Genomic DNA, 17,166 nt, shown 5'->3' with positions numbered 1-17,166 from the left:
CCCCCCCGGAGCAAGCCCAGGCCCCCACCCCCAAACGCCGGCCCTAGAAGAGCTCTGGTCAGGCCTCGACGGGACCGAGGCAGCCAACCGGCCGGGGAAACCGCCGATGGCCTCAGCGGAGACCCCGACCCGTCAACCCCCCCTGCCCCGTACCAATAGTGGTACAGTTATATAATATTTACATTATTTATGCTTTTGTGTACATAATAAGCTGTATTTTATTTGTTACTATTAGGCTTTTGTCAACCTTTTGGACCCCTCCTACATAATTCCTAATATTCAATTCAATTCAATTTTATTTGTATAGCCCCAAATCACAACAACAGTCGTCTCGATGGGCTTCGAAGTAAAACATGAAATCAAAAGGATCACAAATACAAAGAGTTCAATAGAAAAATACTAAAATGAACTAACAAACTGACTAAGCTATACTGGCATCCCTGCCCTTAGACCCCCTTCACGGTAAGGCAAAAAACTCCTAAAAAAAACGGATTCCGGAAAAACGAAGAAACCTCAGGGGTGCCCACATGAAGGAGGGATCCTCCCCCAGGACGGACAGGTGATTTACCAGAACTCAAAGAGAAGAATTAACTTATCTAAATCTACAACTACATATATAAAGTCCAGCAGACGAGCTTCATCCAGCCGGAGTTGGGGGGACAGTCAGGGGCGCGAGTCGAGCCGGAGACAGGAACCACAGCCAGGTGTAGGAGCAGGAGCAAAGACGAGGTACTCGGTCAGGAACAGGAGCACGGATGAGCCAACTGGAGTCTGGAAGCACTCCCACTCCCCAGGAGGGGAGAGGGAAAGAGGGACAATACATGAATCGCACTGCACCAAACAGAGGCATGGAGAACTAAATGATGAATAAAAATCAAGAATAGAGAAGAAAGGAAGGGTAGAAGTAGATGAGAAAAGAGGACAGAACCCCAGCTCCGATGGAGCGCTAGACGTTTTTTTGCCTCGACTTTGATGTCCAACCATTTCTTTTTTATTTCGGCCACGGTCCCCATAGTTACCCCAGCTTCAACTTCTAGCAGCCCTTTAAAACAAATAGTTATTGTTATGAAGTTTAATTTAAATACATTAACATTAAGTTAAATAATGTCTGAATACTAGCTAACCTGACAATAAGCCTGTCCAAAGAGGAATGTTTTCAGTCTAACTTCGAATGTAGAAACTGAGTCGGCCTCTCTTACATGAGCTGGTGTAACGGTTTCGGTTTCTTTGTGTTTTGTTTCCTTGGTTTCCTGTTTTATTTTGTAGTATTTCCTGTTTTGTTGTTGTTTCGAGTTTTACCTTGCCCCATCAGTCCTGAGTGTTTCCACCTGTGTCTTGTTGCCTTGTATGTATTTAAGTCCTGTCTTTCCCTTCCTCCTGTGCTGGTCCATATTGTATTCTGGTCTTCCCCTGTTTCGAGCGTTTCTAGTGTTTCGAGTTTTGCCTGCCTGTTGCAGTGGTTTTGTTTTTGTAGTTTCGAGTTTATGTTATTAAACCCTATTCCCTGCATCCTCCTGCCTCCTCTCCTCTCTGCGCCTGGGTACGTCCCCTATTCCCCCCGTGACATTATGGACCAGCCAAACCTGTACCCAGCAGAGAGGACCTGGTTTTGGTGGACCCCTGAGTGTTCCCAGATGCCCCCGGACTTCAGGGGGAGTCGCCTAGCCTCAAGAGGGGGTCGTCGTCGTCGCTGCCGCCCTCACCGCCCTCACCGTAAGCCCTCCCCTGACTCCTGGATGGAGTGGGACATTCTCCAGCCACAGGCCTTCCTGGACCCTCTGGACCAGGACCTGTGGCTGTGGGAGGACCTTTATCTGGAGGAGGAGGGGGTCGAGGCCCGGTGGGAGGTTGCTGGACGCGACCCCGCCCGTTCCTGTTCCTAGGAGGACCCCGGACGCTCCACGACCTGTTCCTACTCCAAGGAGGTTGCTGGACGCGACCCCGCCCGTTCCTGCTCCTAGGAGGGTCCCGGACGCTCCACGACCCGTTCCGGCTCCGAGGAGGTTGCCGAACGCAACCCCTCCCGTTCCTGCCGCGGACCCCGAACCCGAGCCGCCTGCCGCGGACCCCGAACCCGAGCAGCCTGCCGCGGACCACGAGCCACAGCCGCCTGCCGCGGACCCCGAGCCCCAGCCGCCTGCCGCGGACCCCGAGCCGCCAGCCGTTTGCTGGTTAGACTGTCGATGCCGGACGGCGCTGCCTCCCGGCCGCCCTCCGGATCCGCCTTGCCGGACAGAGCGGTCTCCGGGCCGTCCTCCTGACCCGCCGCGCCGGAATGCGCGGCCTCCCGGCCGTCCTCCAGACTATGTTGGCCCTTATGTTGGCCTTTCAGGCCCGCCCCTCCTGAACTGTAGGAAGGAACCTCGGTGCGGTTCCTTGAGGGGGTGGTAATGTAACGGTTTCGGTTTCTTTGTGTTTTGTTTCCTTGGTTTCCTGTTTTATTTTGTAGTATTTCCTGTTTTGTTGTTGTTTCGAGTTTTACCTTGCCCCATCAGTCCTGAGTGTTTCCACCTGTGTCTTGTTGCCTTGTATGTATTTAAGTCCTGTCTTTCCCTTCCTCCTGTGCTGGTCCATATTGTATTCTGGTCTTCCCCTGTTTCGAGCGTTTCTAGTGTTTCGAGTTTTGCCTGCCTGTTGCAGTGGTTTTGTTTTTGTAGTTTCGAGTTTGTTATTAAACCCTATTCCCTGCATTCTCCTGCCTCCTCTCCTCTCTGCGCCTGGGTACGTCCCCTATTCCCCCTGTGACAGCTGGGAGTTTATTCCATAAAACAGGGGCTTGGTGGCTAAACGCTCTACCTCCAACCGTACTTTTACTAATTCTAGGAACCACAAGCAGTCCTGCATTTTGCGAGCGAAGTGTTCTTACTGGATGGTAAGGGACAATGAGGTCCTTAATATAGGACGGGGCCATTTCATGTAAGGCCTTATAGGTTAACAGGAGGATCTTGAACTTGATTCTAGAATCAACCGGGATCCAGTGAAGTGAAACCAACACAGGAGTGATGTGGTCTCTTCTGCTAGTTCCTGCTAACAATCTAGCTGCTGCGTTCTGAACAAGCTGGAGACTTCTTAAGGAACTCTTAGGACACGCTGCTAACAAGGAGTTACAGTAATCCAGCCTCGACGTAACAAATGCATGAATGATGTTTTTCAGCATCACTCCTAGAAAGTATATTTCTGATCTTAGCAATATTCCGCAGGTGAAAAAAGGCAGTTCTACACGCCTGAGATATGTGAGCCTTAAATGATAAATCTAATAGTAAGGCCTTGAGGACAATGGTGAAGGAAAAGTAGAAAGCCAAAAAGGAGAAAGCCTTAGCTGTGGTTAGCAGAGCCTCTGCTGTCAGCCTGACAGCAGACATGTGGACATCCATTAACATGGACGCTTACTTGGCTGTAACATGCCATTTTATCACTGAGTAGGTAAGTATCCCCTGCTTCGTGCAATGCTTTGGTTTATGTATCTCAGTTTGATTTTGTTCATTCTAGGTGGAGCTGGCCTCTGTGGTCTTGGGGGTTCTGAAGTTTCCCCAAACCCACACTGCAGCTCACTTGGCTGAGGCCAAAAATCTTCTCATGGAAGAATGGGGAATTAAAGAGAAGGTGCGAGCCAGATCAATAAAGTACAAGATTATTCATCAATATGGCCTCCCACTACCTAATATACATGATTTATGAACATGTTGTAATCTTTCTTCCAGGTGACAGGCCTTCACCTGTCCCTTGCCCAAACCCCTGAACTAGAGGATATCCGAAGTAAGGGGCGTAGGATTGTCGGTCTTTTTAAATCCAGCACCACAGCGAAGGAGAAGCTGTCAGAGATGCAGCGACAGCTGGCCAGGCCAGAGCACAAATTAATACAAGAGGTGAAACATTTTTTTTTTTAATCTAAGATTTTACATTTTTTTGCAGTTGATTATTGTGTTACTTTCTTCTCCCCTTTAAAACATGCTTGCTGTCTTATCTTAGGTGGAAACAAGATGGAACAGCACATTTAATATGTTGGAAAGGCTGTTTAAGGAGAGAGAGCCACTGGGGGCAGCTCTGGCCCCCCTCCATACGGACCTTCCTCCATTCACCTCAGAGGACTACCAGGCCATACACCACTGCTTGAGCGTTGTTTCACCATTTCAAGAGGCCACAGTTGAGCTTCCCACAGAAAAACGGGTTTCAGCTTCCAAAGTCATTCCCATAGTTAAAATGCTGGAACATTACATTTCAAGCAGATGTGGTCAGATCACACACACAGCCAAGGCTCTGCCCACAGGGCCATAGAGCGACTCACGAAAGAGTGTGCTGCAACAATGCAGGTGCTACTTCCAGCGGAGGCACAGCCACAGTCAGCAGGAAGATGGTCTCTGGGCCCTGCTGGACAGGCATGTGGGGGCTCAACAGCAGGTGACCAGCACAACTGCCAGTGCAACAGTGGAGGTTCAAAGGTACAGTAAATATCAGAATCCTCATCATAACTTCTGCTCATTTTAAGCTGGTGCATGACAATGGGCTATTAATTTCCTTCTAGGTACTTCAAGGAACCCCACATCCCAATGACTGAGGACCCACTGAGATACTGGGTTACCCACAAGGTATTATACCCACATCTCTACAAGCTGGCAATGAAGTTTTTATGCACAGCAGCTTCCTCTGTGCCACGTGAGAGGATTTTCTCAAAGGCTGGCAAAATAGTCAGCCAAAGACAAAACAGGCTGAAGCCCAGCACAGTGGAGAAAATTCTGTTTATAAATAAATATCTATAATATGTATCCCACCCAGGCATTTTAGATAGGACCTGGTTCACAAGCACTCATTCTCACTTTAGAGTTGGCTTTCACAATGTAACACAAGCACTTCTCACAAATCTTCAAACATTGTCTTCTTATTTCATTTCCACACTGAAGTGTTACAAGGGCAAGGAGCTTAGTGAAGTAGATGATAAACGTCCAGTCCACCACCAGATGCCGCTGTTTTGTGTGGTTTCAAAGCCCCAAATGTTTCATTCATTTTTCTGGCATAATTACATAAAGCCCCATGAGAGCTTCATGGGGCTTCTATTCCCATCCCTAGGGAGTACCCAGATGCAGAGAGGAGGAGGCAGGAGTTCCAGGTGAACGAGATCTTTAGTAAAGTCAGCAAACTTGAAGCCAAAAACCACTGCTTAAGCAGGCAAGACAAACTAAAAAATTTGAAACACTCGAAATACACAGGAACTGGGGAGACCTAAAACTATGGAGCAGCACAGGATGATGGGAAAGACAGGACTTAAATACATACAGAACAGATGAGACACAGGTGGAAACAATGAGGGAAGATAGGGACCAAAAGCAAAACTCGAAAGAACAACATAACAGGAAACCTTTCAAAATAAAACAGAAAACTGAATTCAAAACATGACAGAAACAAAAGAGAGCCAGAACACAAAAGCAAGGACACTAAAACTGTGACACTCATATTATATTTCTTTTTCTCTTAGAGTGAACCAGCATGTTTGAGTAATCCAAGTTGTAGAAATGTCCTTATTTCTCCTCTAGGCAACGGTTTTCATCCTAAAAAACAATAAAGCAAATTCTGAAAAAATTACTGTAAAAATCGGAAAAAATGTATCCAAAGGTGGATAAAAGTGGAAGGATTTCATGTAATCCATGGACACCAGTGAAGATCACAAATCATTGAAGAAAAAAGGTTCAGAGCACCGTCTAGTGCTGGGGTGTCAAACATCCGGCCCGCCAGGTGGTTTAGACCGGCCCACACATGAAGAGTAAAAATCATAAGGATGTTTAAAAAAGAAAGCAAGTTTCAAGTCCATTCCTGTGGCGAGTTATGATTTTTTTAAAGAAATAACCGAAATGTGCAATTCCGCCACTAGGGGGAGCAAAGGAAAAGCATAACAGGTGAAACAACATTACTCTGCATGTGCCAAAAACGAAACCTAACAGCTCTGTATCTGGGTAGGCAGTAGTTTGGTTCCCTGTGAGCCTCACCACTGAAGGATGATCAGTAGTGACACCCTAATGACCAGAATGTTGTCAAAAAGAAAAAAAAAGGTTGAAGTGAAGTCCTGAGCTTTCCAGGAAAATGGAAATGTTCATGGAGCTGAATGCAAACCTGCAAGCTTGGTATGTCATCAACAGGTTCTCCAGGAATATAACATTCAGCACCACTATGAGACTCTCCACAAAGAAAAGTTTCACCATTTGCAGTTAAGAAAAAAAAGATTTAGCAACCATTAGCTGGACCGATAAATATCCATCTGGATTTACTGGGTTTGCTTCAGTGTCAGATTTAAAATATTCTGTCTGTATAAAATTGAACAAACCAATATTTTTCAAAGTGAAATTAATTTTATTTAAGATTAATTGGCCTCTGTGAATGAATGTGTAATAAGAAATGATAAGTCTACCATGTTGGTTGAGGCATGTTTTCCAATTAGGTAAAAAAAAACAAGAATAAAGCTTTATTTTGCCTTTACGCTACTGGTACGGCCCACTTGAGATCAGACGGGTTGAATGTGGCCCCCGAACCAATATGAGTTTGACACCCCTGGTCTAGGTGGTCTAGATGACCCAACTCCCAACGTTAAAGTACCTAGGATAGCACAAGGGTTAAAGGTTCTCTGACCAACTGGCTTCTGCAGCGTTCGGCAGTTGTTGCTGTTTCTTCCCTTTTATGTGGTTTACCAGCCCCGCTTATATCATGCTCATATTAATGTTTGGTGTTAATGTTTTTGTACAAGGTGCAACAGATGAACATTTCAAACTTTTCTATAAGTAATTTTTTTCCAGGACTCTATATTACCTTTTCAAGTTACTATTGCTGGTAATATCCAAAGTCGACCAGCCAAATTAGATTTCTACCAGCCAAATATTTCTCTGGAAAAAAAAAGTTATGTATTTGAAAACAAAAAAGTTATTCCTGCTATTTAGAAAGACTAGTTGATGATTATTATAGAAAGTGTCGTCTTATGCAGAAATGTAATGTTATTTTAACAAAAGACATTTCTTGTCACATGAACAGGCAGACGGCTGGCTCCAAGTGCGGCAGGTTTTGTAGCAGTGTTAAAAGTCCACAAAGCTAAATCAGGGTCAAGGAGGAGGCAATAACAGGCATGAGATCATCAGAGGAGAGAAAGGGTAATCAGTGTTCAGGTGAGGGTAGGGGCAGGTGACAGGCAAACAGAGTTAGGGTCAGTAGATCAGGAGGCGTACGCTGGCGCAGTGGTCAGCACTCTTACCTCACAGCAAGAAGGGTTTCGGTTCAAGAACACCAATGGGGGACCTTTCTGTGTGGGGTTAGCAAGTTCTCCTTGTGCATGCGTGGGTTTTTATCCAGCTTTCTCCCACCATCCAAAAACATGCCTCATAGGTTCATGTGCTATTCCAAATTGTCCCCAGGTGTGAAAGTGAGTGTGTGTGAATTGTGGTGACCTGCCTTTCGCCCACAAGTGGCTGGAATAGGCTCCGACAGCCCCATAACCCTGAATGGGAAAAAATGGTTTAGAAGATAAATGAATGTACGTACACAATACAAATTTAGCTCACATACAAAAAACACGTCTGGATATAATATTCCGGTGAGCTTAAAAATAATCTATTTGTGTAAAAGTGAATGGACACCTGTGCTCAGCTGAGTGTCTGTGAAGTGTCAGACAAAAAAGGGGGAGCACCCGGTGCCAACCTGTGACTTGCTTCTGGACTAAATACACATCTGAGAGCATCAGAAAACTGCTCGAAGGAAGAAAGGGCCAGGAACTGACACTCCCATTCAGCCATTACCCATCAGACTGGAACAGGGACAGATCGCCAGAGTTAAGCAGATGAGGTCACTTGATCTGAATCGGAGTCCTTAAACCTGTAGAGGTGGGAGCGGGAATTCCCCTAGCTGGAGATGAATTGCACCTCTCCAAAATGTGCAAAACAATGAGAACTTTAAAAACACTTCCATCTTTAGTTAGCATATAGTGGAGGCAGAGGCAAAGAATAAGATACAGGAAACTTTCAAAGTGAAAGTTTTAACAAAAGTTTTAACCTGGCCCAGCATAAACTTTGAACAAGTTGAACAAAAACATTCAGGATAGTCCACAGATTTACAAGCGTTGCAAGGGTGATGAAACTCGAAAGGTCCTTTTTCCTTTACAGAGAGCTGTCACAAATGTATCCAGTTTTGAAACAGCTTGACATTTCCCAGGTCATTCTCCCAGCTTCCAGCTGTGAAATTGATGGTTCCATCGCAGCAACAGTATTGGGAAAAGGAGAAGTAGACTGTTGATGAATGGACTTTCCAGTTCTTTGGCCATCTCAGGTCTTGTGTAAATTGCTGCTGAATCACAGACCAATCTTTTCTTTGTCCGCACTGTGAAAAAGCCATGCAGTGTTTTTTTAATCACTGGGTTGTTCTGAGTGTGAGTAATTCGGGTAAGTATGGAGATGCTACAGCCTTTCTGCACCTGTCCTTTCGTGGTAAATGAACTTTATTCTTTGTTCTATTTTTATTTGTAATGTTTTAAAATGTATAATAAAATCCTATAAACAAAAAACATGTGGCTTTTCTGATCTGCTGCTAAAAGACCCCTAAATTCTACCCCACTTGTGCATAAACACATGCACACATGGTACCTATGTGTGGCCATGGCAACAGTTTGCTTTAGAAAAAGGAAATGAGCTTCAGCACTGCCAAAAGCTGATTATAAGCCACTCTGAAGCTTAGATTTCTGTCAAAGGTAGAAACTCAGTTAGACAAAGAGTGCCAAAATAAAACTCAATGTTGGCCTAAAAAAGAAAAAAAGTCACAACACATTTTAGGTTTTGCAACACAACACAAAATAACACCCTACAATTCATTAAAACACAGAAATAATTAACTCAAAACACGAAACAATAACTCACAACACGACAACTCACACCGCAACGCAAACACTTTAACTCACAACCCAACCCTTTAACTCACTGCACAACACAATAACTCACAACACCATAACTCACAGCACAATAAATAACTAACCACACAATGTCATGATTTCGAAAACCGAGACAGACCCAGACGCTGGAACCCGGAAGAATCACAGGAGAATGAGCAGGTAAGTTCAAAGAGATTTATTTTCCTGGACATGGATCCGATGATGGCTTTAGATTTGGAGTCCCGTGGAAGTGTGGTACGATGAGGATTGAAGTGTTGGACTGTGGCATGGCTGGAGGGTATTGGCAGAGAACTTGCTTAAAGGACTTTTACCAGTAGCTCTGATAATGGAAACCAGGTGGATCCTCGTGGTAGGTAATTCCTGCAGGGGAGGCGTAAACATGAGATTTGCATGAGGCAAACTTTCATAAGCAAAGTACAAAAGCGACCAGACTAAACACCGTAGAGGAGTAACGAACTGGCGATGAATGCTGGCACTGGATCTCCTTAAGAAGAGCTGGAGGTTGATGAGTTGAGGATCCACAGCTGGTGGTGATCAGGATCAGAGCAGAGAGGGGAGGGGGAGGAGATCTGACAGAGGCACCATACTATGACACACAGCACTTTAACTCACTATACAAAACTCTCAACACAACACTTTAACTCACAACACAACAATGTAACTCACAACACAATAACTCACAACACAATAATTTAACTGACAACACAATAACTCACAACACAACAATTTAACTCACAACAAAACACTTTAACTCACAAAACAATAACTCACAACACAACAATTTAACTCACAACAAAACACTTTAACTCAAAACACAATAACTCACAACACAGCACTTTAACTCACAACACAATAACTCAAAACACAATACTTTATCTCACAACACAACACTTTAACTCACAACACAATATCTCTAAACACAACACCTTGACTCATTACACAACACTTTAACTCACAACACTTTAACTCACAACACAACAACTCACCACACAACACTTTAACTCACAACATTTTACCTCACAACACAATAACTCACAACACAGCACTTTAACTCCCAAAACAATAACTCACAACACAACACTGTAACTCACAACACAATAACTCACAACACAATAATTTAACTCACAACAAAACACTTTAACTCACAACACAATAACTCAAACACAGCACTTTAACTCACAACACAATAACTTAAAACACAATACTTTATCTCACCACACAACACTTTAACTCACAACACTTTACCTCACAACACAATAACTCACAACACAGCACTTTAACTCCCAAAACAATAACTCACAACACAACACTGTAACTCACAACACAATAACTCACAACACAATAATTTAACTCACAACAAAACACGTTAACTCACAACACAATAACTCAAACACAGCACTTTAACTCACAACACAATAACTTAAAACACAATACTTTATCTCACAACACAACACTTTAACTCACAAGGGGCGACAGTGGCTCAGGTGGTTGAGCGGGTCGTCCAATGATCGAAGGGTTGGCGGTTCGATCCCCGCTCCCACCAGCCAAAATGTCGTTGTGTCCTTGGGCAAGACACTTCACCCTCCTTGCCTCCAGTGTGGCTCCACTGGTGTGTGAATGTGCATGTATGATCCCGGTGATGGTCAGAGGGGCTGTAGGCGCGAAATGGCAGCCACGCCTCTGTCAGTCCGCCCCAGGGCAGCTGTGACTACAACCGTAGCTTACCATCACCAAGTATGAATGAGGAGTGAATGAATAATGGACACAATGTAAGCGCTTTGGGTGTCTTGAAAAGCGCAGATAAATCCAATCCATTATTATTATTACAACACAACACTTTAACTCACGACACAGCACTTTATCTCACAACACAACACTTGGACTCACAACACAATAACACACAACACAATAACTCAGCACACAACACTTTAAATCACAACACAACACTTTAACTCACAACACAATATCTCTAAACACACCTTGACTCATTACACAACACTTTAACTCACAACACAACACTTTAACTCACAACACAACAACTCACCACACCACACTTTAACTCACAACACTTTAACTCACAACACAAAACTTTCACTTACAACACAACACAACAACTCACAACACTAACTCACAACAGAATAATTCACAACACAATAACTCACAACACAATACTTTAACTCACAACACAATAACTCCCAACACAACACTTTAAATCACAAAACAAGATTTTAAGTCACAACACAACACTTTAACTCACAACACAATATCTCTAAACACAACACCTTGATTCATTACACAAGACTTTAAGTCACAACACAACACTTTCACTTACAACACAACACAATAACACACAACACAATACTTTATCTCACAACAGAACACTTAAACTCACAACACAATAACTCACAACACAATACTTTAACTCACAACACAATACAATAACTCACAACACAATAACTCCCAACAAAACCCTTTAACTCCCAACACAATAACCCACAACACAACACTTTAACACGGAAGTATATCGGCATATTGCTGTGCTTTTATTCTGAAATTTCCACTGGCCTAAAACATTGGTTGTGACGTCTCCATTCAGGGTTGATAAGATGGATTAAAGATTCTCCCGCAGCCTCTCTTCCGCTCTGTCTGAGAGCTGTCTGTCAGTCAGATGCTTCCTTCCGCGTGTTTCTTTGTCTATGTGACCCACTTTGAAGGCTCACTGTTCCTTTAAAACCCAAGAGGGGAAAATCAACACAAAAATACATTTAGGGGAGCTTTTTTATTATTAATATTGTTGCTATGAAAATAATAAAGGACTTGCCCAAGGACCCTCACTGAGTGATGTTAATTGCTCACCATTGATATGGTAAATGCCCCATTACCATTGCTTGCCATTAATTGTTCATTTATATATCTATGTATATAGATATAGGTATATATATTAGATAGATATATCTATATCTATATAAATATACAGTACAGATCAAAAGTTTGGACACACCTTCTCATTCAAAGAGTTTTTTTTATTTTCATGACCATTTTCATGGTAGATTCACACTGAAGGCATCAAAACTATGAATTAACACATTTGGAATTATATACATAACAAAAAAGTGTCAAACAACTGAAGAATTGTCATATTGTAGGTTCTTCATAGTAGCCACTTTTTGCTTTGATTACTGCTTTGCACACTCTTGGCATTCTCTTGATGAGCTTCTAGAGGTAGTCACCTGAAATGTTTTTCACTTCACAGGTGTGCCCTGTCAGGTTTAATAACTGTGATTTCTTGCCTTATAAATGGGGTTGGGACCATCAGTTGTGTTGTGCAGCTCGAGGCCGACGGGCTGGCGCGCGAAAGCTCAAACCTTCGGGACGTATGGAAAATATGGCTAAATCGAGGATGGACGCTAAGGCGGTGGCGGGTAGGCACAGCTGTGTTGTGACTGGGAAGGAGTGGGGAGATGACGGGGGATGTGAAAGTGAGGATAGTATGGAGATGAGCTTTGGGATTGAAACAGGAAGGGAAAAGAGAGGAAATAGTTTTGATGGAGCTGATCCTAGAAAACAAAGACGAGTGATGTCAACTGACAGTGATGAAGAAGGAAGGGATGGCTATAAAGTCATTTTGAGATTTTCTGAAGGACAAGGGTTAAGTACTTTGAGCCCGATAAAATTGACGACTATCTTGAAGAATCAAGTGGGGGACATTAACGTTGCTAAAGTCCTGAGAGATGGGAACCTGTTGATTGTTTGTAGAAGTGAGGAGCAGAGGGACAGGGCCTGTAAAATGAGAGAAGTGGGGAAACATAAAATTGTTAGTATTATTAGTAGCAAGGTAGGATTGGGAGGTCAGGGGCGGAGGGGAGTGATTTGGGGCATACCTGTGGAAATGTCTATTACGGAATTTAAAGCTAACCTACGAGGGGCAGAAATAAGAGAAGCAAGGAGATTAAGTGTTTTTCGGGATGGTGTGAGGAGGGAGTCTGAGGGAATATTGTTGGAATTTATGGGAAGGAGCCTGCCGGACAGAGTGTCCCTGGGTTACATGTCTTATACTGTGAGGGAATATGTTCCTAAACCCATTCGATGTTTTCACTGCCAGAGATTTGGACACACTGCTGCTGTATGTAAAGGCAAGGAGAGGTGTCCCAGGTGTGGAGAAGATCATGGCTATGAGTCCTGTGGAAACAAGATGAAACCAAAGTGTTGTAACTGTGGGGGGGACCATAGTGCTGCATATGCAGGCTGTCAGGTTATGAGGAGAGAAGTCCATATTCAAAAAACCAGAGTGCTACATAGAATCTCATATGCAGATGCAGTTAAAATGGTTGGTAAAAGTTCTGATAGACAGGCAGGAGTCATACACGAAGTGCCAAACAGTATACAGGACAGGAATGTTGAGGGGAGAGTTTTGATAGATTTGAAGAAACTGGTCACGTTTGTAGCTGGAGTTGTAAATGCAACGATGGAAACTAAATCAAAAACAGAAAGAATACAAATCATTGTAAAAGCAGCAGCGAACCATTTGGACATCAATGAGTTGACATGGGAAGAGGTTCGGAATAACCTTAGTGCCCAGTCTAGTCAGGAGGTGGGAAGTGTGGGATAGTAAATGGTTCTTATACTTCAATGGAATGCAAGGAGCTTATTGGCAAATGGACAGGAATTGAAAAAGTGTATAGATGACCTGGATCAAAAACCAGATATTATATGTATTCAAGAGACGTGGTTAAGGCCAAATTTAGATTTTAGAATTTCCCAATATACGGGAATCCGGTGTGATAGAGCAGAGGGAGGTGGGGGTGGTTGTGCCACCTTTATAAAAAATAATTTCAGTTACAGGGTGATTAAGATAGGAACACAAGAAGAATTTATTGGCATTGACATTTATATTGGTCTGGGGAGAATATTGTTAATTACTATAATCCATGCAAAAAGTTAGATCTCAGTCTTCTTAAATTAATTATTCATCTAGACAATGGGCATGTCATTGTTTGTGGGGATTTTAATGCACATAGCACATTATGGGGCGGGGGGGGGGGGGGGTGACAGATGTTAATGGTGAGGTATTGGAGGATTTAATGGATGAATTACACTTGGTGTGTCTCAATGATGGGAGAGGAACAAGAATTGATGTTCGAACAGGGAATATGTCAGCACTAGATCTTACTTTTGTTTCAAATGTTTTGGCAGGGGGTAGTGAGTGGAATGTACACAACAGCACACTGGGGAGTGACCATTATCCTGTGTTCTCTAGGGTTGGTGGTGATAGAGAACCACCAAGTAATGGAAAGGAAGGAAGGGATGGGATAAATTTACTTTTATGTGTGAGGAGGAATGTTCAAACATTAGTATGGAGAGTACAGCTGAAGAAATGGAAAAGAAAATTCGAAATTTAATAATTTCAGCGGCGCAAAAAACAATTCCGAGAAGTAAAGCAACTATGACGAGGAAAAATGTTCCATGGTGGACTGAAGACTGCAAGATAGCAGTTAAGAATAGGAATAAGGGTTTGAAACTCTTAAAACGGACTCACACATATGAAAATCTGTTGAATTATAAGAGACTTTGTGCACAGGCAAGAAGGATTATTAAAAAGGAGAAAAGGGAGTACTGGAGGGCTTTTTGTGATAAAATTGGTCGAACAACTCCAGTTAGTACGGTTTGGGGAATGATTAGAAAAATGAAGGGTATAAGGAGGGAGTTACAATATCCAGTATTGAAAATGGGTGATGACCTGGCAATATCGGATACGGATAAAGCAGAAATGTTGGCTAAAACTTTTGTGAGAAGTCAAAGTAATGACAATTTGTCAGGGTATAGGAAAGGGAGGAGAGATGAAATTAGGGAACGGCACTACAAGGAATTTGATGATAACACTTATTTGACAACTATGGATGCTCCGTTTACCTGCTTTGAATTGGATTTAGCACTACATAAATCTAAAATTACATCACCCGGTAGGGATGGTATAAGTTATGTTATGTTAAAACATTTAGGTAGCAAAATGAAATTGAAATTATTGGACATGTATAATAGGGTCTGGTGTGAAGGTAAATTGCCGACCAATTGGAAAGAGGCTGTGGTTATTCCTATATTAAAACCTGGGAAAGATCCGAGCAGCCCAGAAACTTACAGGCCCATAGCACTCACATCACATGTTGGTAAAGTGATGGAAAGAATGATAAATGAGAATTTGCAGTATTACCTGGAAAGTAAAAATTTGCTGTCCCCATATCAGAATGGTTTTAGGAAAGGTCGAGGGACAATGGACCCTGTAGTCTGCCTTGAAGCAGACATTAGGAAAGCCCAAGTAGATAAAGAATTTTTGGTGGCAGTATTCTTTGATATTGAAAAGGCATATGATATGGTCTGGAAAGAGGGTTTATTGATAAAATAAGGTACGTTAGGACTTAATGGAAGAATCTATAATTGGATTAAGGGGTTTTTGTTTGATAGATATGTTCAAGTTAGGATAGGAAAGTCCTTTTCTAATAGGTACATAGTGGATAATGGAACCCCACAAGGTAGTGTGATTAGCCCTGTGCTGTTTTCAATTATGATTAATGATATATTTAATTCAATTGGATGTGAATTTGGGAAAGCATTATTTGCAGATGATGGAGCCTTGTGGAAGAGGGGAAGAAATATTCATTATGTGGAGAGAAAGATACAAGACGCCATTACGGAGGTGGAAAACTGGTCTTATGACTGGGGATTAAAATTTTCAGTAACTAAAACAAAATGCATGGTTTTTACTAGGAAACGTGGAACTGTTTTGAACTTAAGGTTATATGGAGAAGCAATTGAGCAAGTACATAGTTTTAGGTACCTGGGTGTTATATTGGATACAAAATTGAAATGAAGAGAGAACATTGATAGTATAGTAGGGAGATGTAAGAAAGTCATAAATATAATGAGATGCTTGAAAGGTACTGGGTGGGGAGCTAGTGCACAGGCTTTAAAACAAATATATATTGCAATGATTAGGTCAGTCACAGATTATGGAATTATTGTTTACAATACAGCGTGCAAAACGTTATTACATAAAATAGAAGTCATCCAAAATCAGGCTTTGAAAATATGCACTGGGGCTATGAGGTCAACTCCTGCTGTGTCATCACAAGTTGAAATGGGGGAAATACCATTGAAACTAAGAATTAAACAGCTGATGCTTAACTATTGGGAGAAAATACAGGGTTGTGTAGGTGTAGAGAACATGGTTAGGAGGGCTATTGATCCTTGTTGGGAAAGTGATAATGGGACAAATGAAAGTGCTGCTTGGAAATTAGCTAGGTTAGCGAGAAAAGCAAATATTCATGGCAAAACCCTAGTTAAGACGTTTTTGTACCCGACCACTCCTTTCTGGATTTTTCCAACTGCACAAGTGGATTTGTATCTCCATAGAACAATGGAGGATAGAAAAGGGAAGGGAAACTGGGATGAGATAACAGCAGACAGATTAGACACAGTCCATGCTTCATTTATACCCATATATACAGATGGATCTAAAGACCCAGAAACAATGACAACTGTTTTTTCTGTCTGTATCCCTACATTGGACAAATCTGTTGGAGTTAAAACGTCAAAGGATCTTTCAGTTTTTGCAGTTGAAATGTTGGCAATATCATATAGTGTCACGGTTTCTGTTTCTTTGCCCTTGTGGTTTGTTTCCTTTTTGTTCTGGCATGTTTTGAGTTACTTCCTGTTTTATTTTGTAGTGTTTCCTGGTTTGTTGTAGTTTTGAGTTTTACTTTGGTCCCCATCCTTCCTGAATGTTTCCACCTGTGTCTCGTTTGCCTGCATGTATTTAAGTCTTGTCATTCCCTTCCTCCTGTGCTGTTCCATAGTTTGTAATTGTGCTGTTCCCTGGTTTCGAGCGTTGTGTATTTTCAAGTTTCGAGTTTCTAGCCTGCTAAGCAGTGGATTTTGGTTTGTAGTCATTTGTTATTATTAAAGCCCTGTTCCCCTGCAACCTCCTGCCTCCTCTCCTCTCTGCACCTGGGTACTCCCTCTTCCTCTCCTCGTAACATATAGTTTACACTGGCTAGAACAGAACAGAATTGGGGATGGTATAATTTGTTCAGATTCATTGTCAGCTTTGATATCTCTGAAGTCATACTATTCTGAGAGCAGATCAGATATATTATATGAAATTTATGAGAGTTTGTTCAGGTTGGCAAACTTGAAAATAAACATTAGATTTATGTGGGTACCAGCACATAGGGGGGTGGAGGGAAATGAAATGGCTGACT

The 17,166-nt window shown here is 42.4% G+C and overlaps 1 long non-coding RNA gene across 1 annotated transcript; it reads left to right on the top strand.

Moving 5' to 3' along the window:
• The first annotated feature begins 3,193 nt into the window (after positions 1-3,193).
• Positions 3,194-5,777, top strand: LOC110015892. The gene is made up of 4 exons (XR_002291156.2): positions 3,194-3,603; positions 3,702-3,866; positions 3,970-4,439; positions 4,523-5,777. It is a non-coding gene; the product is annotated as an uncharacterized LOC110015892 (long non-coding RNA).
• The last annotated feature ends 11,389 nt before the right edge of the window (positions 5,778-17,166 follow it).

This window comes from Oryzias latipes, chromosome 11, assembly GCF_002234675.1.
Source record: "Oryzias latipes chromosome 11, ASM223467v1".
NCBI lineage: Eukaryota > Metazoa > Chordata > Actinopteri > Beloniformes > Adrianichthyidae > Oryzias > Oryzias latipes.
Note: the sequence above shows the minus strand (reverse complement) of the source record. Positions and strands in the feature narration are given on the sequence as shown.